We start from the raw sequence: 8,943 nt of genomic DNA, 5'->3' as shown, positions 1-8,943 counted from the left end.
ATGATGATGTAACGATCAATTCCATCCGATGATGGTTAAGGTCACCTGATCATGGTCCAGTCCAGGTTGTATTGACCAATATCGGACCTGACAATGGTCAACATCATCGGATAACGATCAAGTCCATCTGATAACGGTAAAGTTCGAAAAAAAAAATAAGCACGCCAGCCCAAAAATGGCTGTACAACATGGTAAAGTTCACCTGAGGATGAGCAATATCAGCTGGTGGTGTGCATACCGTTCCTCTGCAAGCATCTGCAGGAGGCGCTCCCGCTCGCGTGCGAGCAGATAGGCGTGGCCTTGGTGCTCCTCGCGCACATTCTTCTCGTATACAAGCGCTGTCTTGGTCTCCTCCACATCACGCCACAGCCGCTTGTTTTCTTCCATCAGCTGCTCTCTGTCGCTCTCCACAGCGCTCGGATCTGCACACACTCCAGACCTTCTGAGATCGACGGTTGGCAATGGTAGAAACGCCATGCCAACTAGGGATGATGCGGTACATTTCTGGGACGCGGAGAGATGCATGCGATGGTGCTTGTTGGATTAAATTTAACGGGTCTTCCCGCGATTGCTATTCGATGTGAGCTGTGTCGCTCTGCCTGTCGATGTGATTTTATATAACAGGTCTTTCACTCAAGCACTTTGCTTATCATTCATAGTTGGGTTGTCCTGCCTGGCTGTACGTGTCTCATTTGTCCAGGCACTTTCTCGCTTCTGAACTCTGGTTGTCTAGCGTGCAAAACCGTAACATGAAGTCGACCAGTGCCCTAGTTCAGTAACTCCTGGGACTTATCGGCGTACCTCGAACGACGTCCTTTGATCCATTTCGCGCAGCTTGCGAGCGACCTCTCGAGCCTCTTCGGCGACGGTCTCCTTGGCGGATGCAAGGCTGCTAAGCGCCCCCAGCTGCTTAGACTGCACGTCTCCACGGCGCTGCAGCGCATTACGCTCCTTGGTGCTCGCCTCCAGCCCGCTCGCAAGCTGCTTGATCTCTCCCTCGTACGCAGACATGCTCGTGTCATACTTGAGCTGCAGCTGGGACAGGCGGATCTCCAGCATCGAGCGATCCTGCAGATACGACGAGGCTAAAGAAGTCTAAGCGCATCGGTGCACAAAGCAGTTCAGTACGATGGCAAGAGCGCGAGGCGGAGACGGTGTCCCTGCGGTAGGCGGCAACGAGCGTGGATACCTGTGAACTCATGGACCCTAAACCTGACAGAGTCTTAGGAAAGGCTTCATCACAACCAAATTCATGTTGCGTTGTAACCACTTTCTGTTTTGTGTTCGCACCTGCAGCGCTTCCTCGAGTTGGCTGTCAGCACTTGCTCTTGGTGAAGCATGCTAACTCGCAGCTGGCGCACTTCGCTGACCAGACTTGCCTCCTTCTCCCTCATCGCGTTCGTGTGGCGCTCAACTTGCTTTTGTAGGGCATCGTGGGCGGCAATACGCTCCGCCAGCGCAACCTTCGCATTCAACTCAAACCTTCTCAGACACGGGATGGGTAACAGTCTTCGCATACTTCGGCCGTTAACACTTTGATTTTTGTCAATTGAGCGTGGATATTCGTATCCGTCCGTCATCTTGCGTATGTAATGACACCAGCATGGTCAAGCGCGTGTCCCAAGGGTTTGGCCATGGGACCGTTCCCACCACATAAGAACGGCTGAATAATGCAGTGCATGAGTCCTGACAAACGTGGTTGGATTGGAACTGGCTTGTTCGAATCACAGTGCAGATTGTGCGCATTCAGGAAAGCATGGTGCAAGAAGGGTTGCGTTCCGTGAAGCTGCTTGACAGTTGGGAATCGGTTGATCGTGGCTGTCTCGGCTTGCACAGCGACGCACAGCATGAAACAGATGAGACGACAACCTATCAACTTGGCATGATTACAACGTTACGTTGCCTGGTTTCCTGAGGGCAAGCATTTGGTGATTGTGTGCGGCTTCGGCCATCATCGCGTCGGTTGCTGCGGTCCTAGCACTCCCGATTTGCATGATAGTCTTCGTGAAAATAAACGTTTCCTTTAGAGTTCAAGTGCACGCAGTGCCTAAAGCGATCTGTTAGGCTCTGCGGAAGTTTCATGTTGCACATGCTAGGTGTGAACTAAAACCTCGAGCGGGCTGTCCCCTGTACTGGACGATTGCATAAACGCCATTCACTCCTGCAGAGCAAGCATACTCTAAATTCAACAATTGCGCATGACCGGGAAACCGTACAATCTGGCAGGGCTTCAAGTAATCTTGCATGCATTTATTCCCGACAGCAAAGTGTCATCCAAGAAAGCACAGAGTAAGGAAGGTAAGATAACATGCTCACGAGATTGTAGAGAGGTTGGCACCTGTGTTTTCGTCAAGGCGACGATGGGAACAGTCGGGGTGATGCTCTGGAACGTGGCCTGATGTACCGGACTCCAGTAATACGGAGCTTGCTTGCTGGGCTCCATCTCCGAAATGCGTTAGGGGAACATGAACGTATTAAATGCGAAAATATGCGCAAATTACAGGAAGCGATGCCTGACGAAATGTAACTCCAAGTCAAGTGCCTTGTCCAACTACAACAACGTCGTGTAACTGCAGCCACCCCTAATGGTGTGTCTCAGTCGGCGCCACTTGTGTCACGAGCTGCACGCTATCAGAGCGACACGCGTAACGATACACGCTTGCCAAATCTTGCAGAGGGTCGGACATACGGCAAGCATGTACCCGGTCGTATCAACCGAGTTTAAGTGTGCCTTTGCTGTCAAATGGGCACAAGGACCTTGAGGTTGCAGGCCAATGTGAACACTGTGGCTTTGAAAGACAATCAATCAACGACGCAGGCTGCATGAAGCTCCACAACCTGTGGCACAAGGGAAAAGCCCAGTCGAAGGTGCCCCGCATAGTGTTCGGATATCTAGTGATAGCATTTCGCCCTGGGCCAGAGCCTGGCCCAAGATCTGGGATTACCGATGTCAACGTTGAATTGGAAACGTATGAAGTCAACGTCCTGCATCCTTACGGCATCATCTGCCTCCGGATGTGCCCTTCTCGTACTGCCTGTGATCGCCGAGAGTCAAATCATGACACAACAGGTCATGTTGCTACTTTTTAGCTTCGTTGTTTTGGAACCGTGTTATGCCCTTGTACTTCCTGTCGGTGTAACAAAGCATTATATGACACCGCGTTCTTTACTCTTTGCCTTCTCGGATCTGGCATGGCGTTTACATGTGCCTCGACAAGTGCGCTGCGCCAGCCGTCATTGCCGATGGTCGCACAGCTACTGGCACGTCCCTTAGCATGAGCGAGTCGCGGCCTTTGCAAACAGGAGGGTTTACACCATTTCCAAGAATGTGGTAGATACTCGTTTGCTGCTAGGCCCGAGAACGGTCCTCAACGATGTCCATGAGGGATCCCAGTGGCGGCTTCAGTGCTGCTTGCTACGAATATTGATTGGTGGGCATGAACCTTAACGAGTTGAAGCAGCATTACAGCATGCAGTACATTGCAAAAGGGAACTGACCCTCTTTTCATGCAACGGAATGTGCAAATTCATTCTCAAGCTGAACAAAGTACATGCTGTCAACTTGACAGTGTCAAAGGGGGTGTCTTGTGTACAGAACTCCAGCATTTCGGCATTGGAGACGCACATCCCACCGCTCAGGCAATTATCACCAATGCCGACAGGTGGTCTTGTTGGTCTTGCTGCCGCATAACTTGCAACGATTGACACCTCTAAGGCCCGGTAGCTTCAAACGTCCAGAAACACAGCAACATGGTCCACTCAATCAAATCAAGGCCGCCATAAAGCAGCGCCGCTGGCTGATCAGACAGCATGGCCTTGAGCGACGCTTTGCTTGATCTTGGCGATGGCTTTCCCTGGGTTCAAGCCCTGCACGCACATGCGGTCAGCAAGGACTGCCACCACATAAAGGCAGATGGGCTATGACTCATCAATGACGGGCTACACACACTGGATCTGGGAATTCTCGCCATGGGCAGCATGATGTATTGAACCACCTGAATCAGCGGCAAATCATTTCTCCGTGAACACTTCCCTGTGCTTGTCCCAAAACAACCCGCTGCATTTGAAACAAAAATGACCTGTTTGCTGCACCAAGTTGAGGTGCCGCACACTACCGAGCTACCGTACCCCTCCAAAAAACAATTCAAGATTTGGACAGCATCCCTGGTATTGCACAGCAGAGATCCACCCAAGCTGCCCAGCTACCTTACCCCTACAAAAAGCACCTTTGTATTTATACAGCATCCCTGGTACTGAGTAGCAGGGGAGCACCTTAGGGCAGACAGCTGTGCAGTTCATGATGGTGTGGCACCGATATAACTTGTAAGAGTCGTTGAGGGCCTCGAGGCGCTGTGCAGTAGCCTCATCTCGGCTGTCTATGATCCACCTGCAAAGCACCCATCATCTTGTTCCGACTGCTGACGTCCAATGAGCTGTATCGTTTCGAATGTGCAGTTTTTGTTGCTTGTTGACTACTTCCTGCCATTATCTATGTGATGTAATGATGATGTGCCCTTTTACAGCATTGCCGCAACCACATGGACATTGACTACTCCAGTACTGCTTGGGAAGTACTGCAACCAGTACCTCGCCCATACCTGCAACCAAATTCTGGCGAGAAATCTCCTTAAACGAGAACGTGGAGAGGATCATGTACCGTCACAATAGCAACAAATGGGCGACCTTTCTGGGAGCATGACATCATTTTGGGTGATTTTGTCATGCAAATACATGAAAATCCGACATGTTTCCTCTATTTCAACGTCTTTTTTGGGCTGGCGTATTTCTTTTTTCTCCTTTCTTTCTTTCTTCCTCTATGTCAACTCCAAAATGGTGACCGAGACCGCCAATTTGTTGGTATTGTTCTGGCATGCAGTAACCATTTCAGGTCCTTTTACTCCTCAGCTTCTCAAAGCAGAGGTGGCAACTGTGCAAATGACTGGGCGAACTAACAAATGATGAGGATACATAGGGTTGCTACTCAGCTGTGTCCACAGGGAACTGGCAGCTGAACCCTGAGTTGAAGATGGCCCAACCATGGGGATCGCATTCTAGGGTACAAGGCTTTAACATCTGAGTAGCCCAAGAAGTTCACCTGCTGTCGCTGCTCATCCATGGAGCATGTGGGAATTTCCCGCAGTATTCCTAGCAAATATGGTGCCATTGCCATTAAAAAACGCCTCCATCGCTGCACGTTACAACATCCATGTACCCGCTTGGAGCACAACAGATATTGCAGCATATGTTGCATCAAACCAGCCTAAGAGATAGAGTGAAGGTTCAAGGTTAAACACCCTTGCCTTCGCATCTGAGACATCCACTGCAGGTGACGATATGTGATTCAATCATATGAAAGTGGTAGCACATCCTTGGCCAGCAGCTCTTAAGCAATTCTGTTTCTCCGCGTATATGCAACTAACAGTACCTGTGCTGGACAGGTGTTGTGAGCAAGTGTATCTTGTTCATCATGCAAGGCAGGTGAGAAACTGCGGTGTTGCTCAAGGCTTTTGTTTTCGGCGAATGTGACGTGAATAATGCCATCAAACATGCCAAACATTCATCGATTTCTTGGGTCTGCGTGGTACCTGGAGCGGTGAAAAAAAATGGTGCTGCTGCTCACCTGTAGGCTGCCAGCAGCACAGCTGGTCCAAGATACTTGTCGCTGTTCCACCAGTACGAAGGGCAAGATGTGCTGCAGCAGGCGCAGAGGATGCACTCATACAGCCCATCCAGCTTTGCCCGCTCATCCTTGTGTTGCACGACCTCCTGGCCCTGCACACACACATTGCTCATGCATTGCAGGGGAACATTCTCACTTCGATTCTTCTTACCCGGTTTCAGATCCTTTTTGAGGCAGTTCAGTTCAAAAAAACGGTTCACTCATTTAGTTTTGTAATCGGTTTTCAGTTCAAAGAAACGGTGCACTCATTTAGCTTTGTACACAGTTTTCAGTTCAAAGAAACGTTGCACACGCAGTTTCAGGGGTTTGTCCTCATGATGCGTACTGTTGAAGAAATATACGTCATCGTCAAACATGACAGAAATTGTTCCTGCTTGGTGATGCTCGATAGTTCTCAACCCAAGTAGAACTGGATGTGCATATGCAGCATCCTGGAGATCCTATCGAGAGAAGTTGCACCATATCACAAATTAATCGATTGCCAAACCCTGGACATGCATAAAGCAACAAACGATTGCTCAATTTTTTCAGTGACGTCTCTCGTGCCCAAGCACTGCTTCAGCAAGCCTTTGTGCTCAGCATGTGCATCAGCCGTTCTGGCACCATGGGGTGACAAGAAATGCTTGTCAGAACCTCAGTGGTCAAGTGATGTGTGGAACCATTCGTAGCAGAGGCAATCGTGCTTGACCGTTATCACCAATGAAACAATAGGGCCACTCCACAGGCCCATTCAAGGAGATGCCTTGCAGTGCTCGATGATCACAAGTGGGGCGCAGCAAGGTGCTCCACTCTTTTGGTCCAACACTTCTATCCATCTGACAATGTGCAAGAGCGAAATGCCATGCGTTTCTGTCACCATGCTGTTCGCAGCGTTGGTCTGTTGATGGACACCTGGTCAACGAATTGCCTGGAAGCTGAAGCGCAAAATAGCATTTGGACCGATGCATCACTTCATGTCGGGTATGTTGCCACTCCATGATATGCTTGGGTGGAATTTGTATGACAAAATCACCCACAGTATCTATGGCTTTGCTTGTCAACATTGTGTTGTCCTAGCCTTGAGTGGAAGAAGAGCGTACTTGCCGGTGGACGAGTTCTGCAGGTATGGCTGGATGGACTTGTACTGAGCATAGAAATTGCTCATGTCCACCACGAGATCGCGGACAACGAACATGTGTGGCAGAGGGCTGACCTTGGTGCCCTTGGTGACGTCTCTGTTCACTTCGTGAGGCAAGCCAGCCCATTGGTGCCATCGATGTTCATGGAACAGGAACCACAAATGCCCTCCCTGTAACATCAATCAATAAGAGGCTACACATCTTCTTTGCTGAGACACTACCAGCCGGTCCGCGCATTCAGGCAAACACTCTGTGGCAAATTATTTGACACGTCAAAGTGGTGCGGACGACTTGTCTTTCATGTTCGCAAACATTTCAGAAGCATATGTCAGGAAACACATTTTCAACACTAGTGCATTTGAAAATGTTATGTGCCGACGATTGCGAGCAACTTGGTCGGCGCACCTGCATGAACGCCGAAACGACAACCCTGGTCCTGCTCATCCTTGATTTTGAAGAGAACATCCAACATCATTGGACCACAGCTGCAGCAGAAAGAGATATCACTTCATTGGTCTGATGTAAGTGTCATGCACCTGCGTGTTCAACATGCCTTTGTCGGAACGTACTTGTTGATGTCCACCTTGTACTTCTTGTAGTACGGCTTCTGGTCCTTTTCGGGGTTGAAACGGTAAAGAGAAAACTCTTTCATCATCGCTGGCTTTGCAGCGGGCGTAACTGCGGCGGCAGCATTACGGGCTCCTGCTGCGTCCACAGCAACCTGGGAAACTGATGATGAAGAAATGCGAGCACAAAGAGGCAACAGATGCCTCTCCACTTCACGGAACGATCTCAAGCACCAAGCATTGTTAAACAGAGCGGGCACGAGGACGAAAGAACTGCCAACGAGCCAAAGGGGTTTCTCCCCTGGTCAATGACGAAAATTAGCAGTGTCGTTAAGGCACTGAATGACAACAAGATACATCGTCGAAATAATATTTCCATCCATGAAATCGCACTTGGGGTCAACCAGGGCATGCTGATTCTGAATGTCGACCTGCTTCTATCTGCCAATAGCTAGGGTTGGGTTACACTAATCGGCAGTCGTCCACTGAGTGAATGGCATTTCTTGGGTTAGGACACATTGTCCCTGGAAGGAGTAATTCAAGTCAGTATGAAATGTGACATGACTACTAGAAATACGCGGATGATGTTTGCAATGTGCTTACTTTGCGTCTTGCTTCATGCGCCATCTGGGCTGTCTAGTTTAAACTGGCTATTGCTCTAGTGACTCATTTAAAATGGCTAATGCTCCGCTTTAGCTCTTCCAGGTAACGTATTTCTGCGACCCGACACAAAATGTGTCGGGCCGCATAAATTTGTGAATTTGTGCGCCACCTTGAGCAAGGAACCAGAACAGGAGCCCAAATGCAATGTCTCAGCAAAAGTTACGCCACATTGGTTCATGTCATAACATTGCGATAGCTTGAGTTTGCCAAGTTCGTCTGGAGAGCCCAGGATCCTACGTATGACGTGGATACAAGTTCACACGACGCTTTGATAATGGTGGCAGCCTGTCCAGATAGATAGCATGGCCGCAGGGGCCAAGTGGGACGTAATTGCATCAACTAATGGAAGGTACAGATTTCAACATGTCTGCTCACAATCTTGAAGAGACAGCCAGGCCGGCAGTTGTCCCTAATGCGTGGCGATTGATTCCCCCCGCACTCCATGTACCGGGTCTGCACCACAGTCTGCATAGCGACGGGAGACTCGAGAGGAGTGTATAGGTGCGCATGCACATCTGTTCTGCAAAATTTGTGCTTGGGGGGGTGTGTTCGCTCATACCCGATCGAGTCCAGCGCTGTGTGCATGAGCGAATACCCTGTTACGTCGAGCTTACATTTGTGCAACTATGTGCTCGTACGAATATGAATTTGACATGGAACTCTAGACATGTTTGTAATTCATACATCTAGGATTTACAAGGTGCCTATGCTGGTTTATCTATGCACTGCATCTGCACTGGGCTCTGTGCAGAGCACTGTGCAGACCTGTCTGAAGCTGTCGATCTCGACAACGTTGTCGCATCGTGCGCAACGACCATCGGTGAACAAATGTAGAAGTTGAAAAACATAAACCTGCGATCTCGTACTGCAATTGGATGTTTCTGTTTTCCGGGGCGCCTTTGCACGTTCTTCTTGG

The 8,943-nt window shown here is 49.6% G+C and overlaps 1 pseudogene; it reads right to left on the bottom strand.

Moving 5' to 3' along the window:
• Positions 1-3,801: 3,801 nt before the first annotated feature.
• Positions 3,802-7,450, bottom strand: LOC149808607 (succinate dehydrogenase [ubiquinone] iron-sulfur subunit 2, mitochondrial-like; annotated as a pseudogene).
• Between the last annotated feature and the right edge of the window lie 1,493 nt (positions 7,451-8,943).

This window comes from Nuphar pumila, unplaced genomic scaffold, assembly GCF_984573655.1.
Source record: "Nuphar pumila unplaced genomic scaffold, dmNupPumi1.hap1.1 HAP1_SCAFFOLD_2685, whole genome shotgun sequence".
NCBI classification, from domain to species: domain Eukaryota; kingdom Viridiplantae; phylum Streptophyta; class Magnoliopsida; order Nymphaeales; family Nymphaeaceae; genus Nuphar; species Nuphar pumila.
The sequence above is the reverse complement of the archived record's forward strand: the minus strand, read 5'-3'. Positions and strand labels throughout refer to the sequence as shown.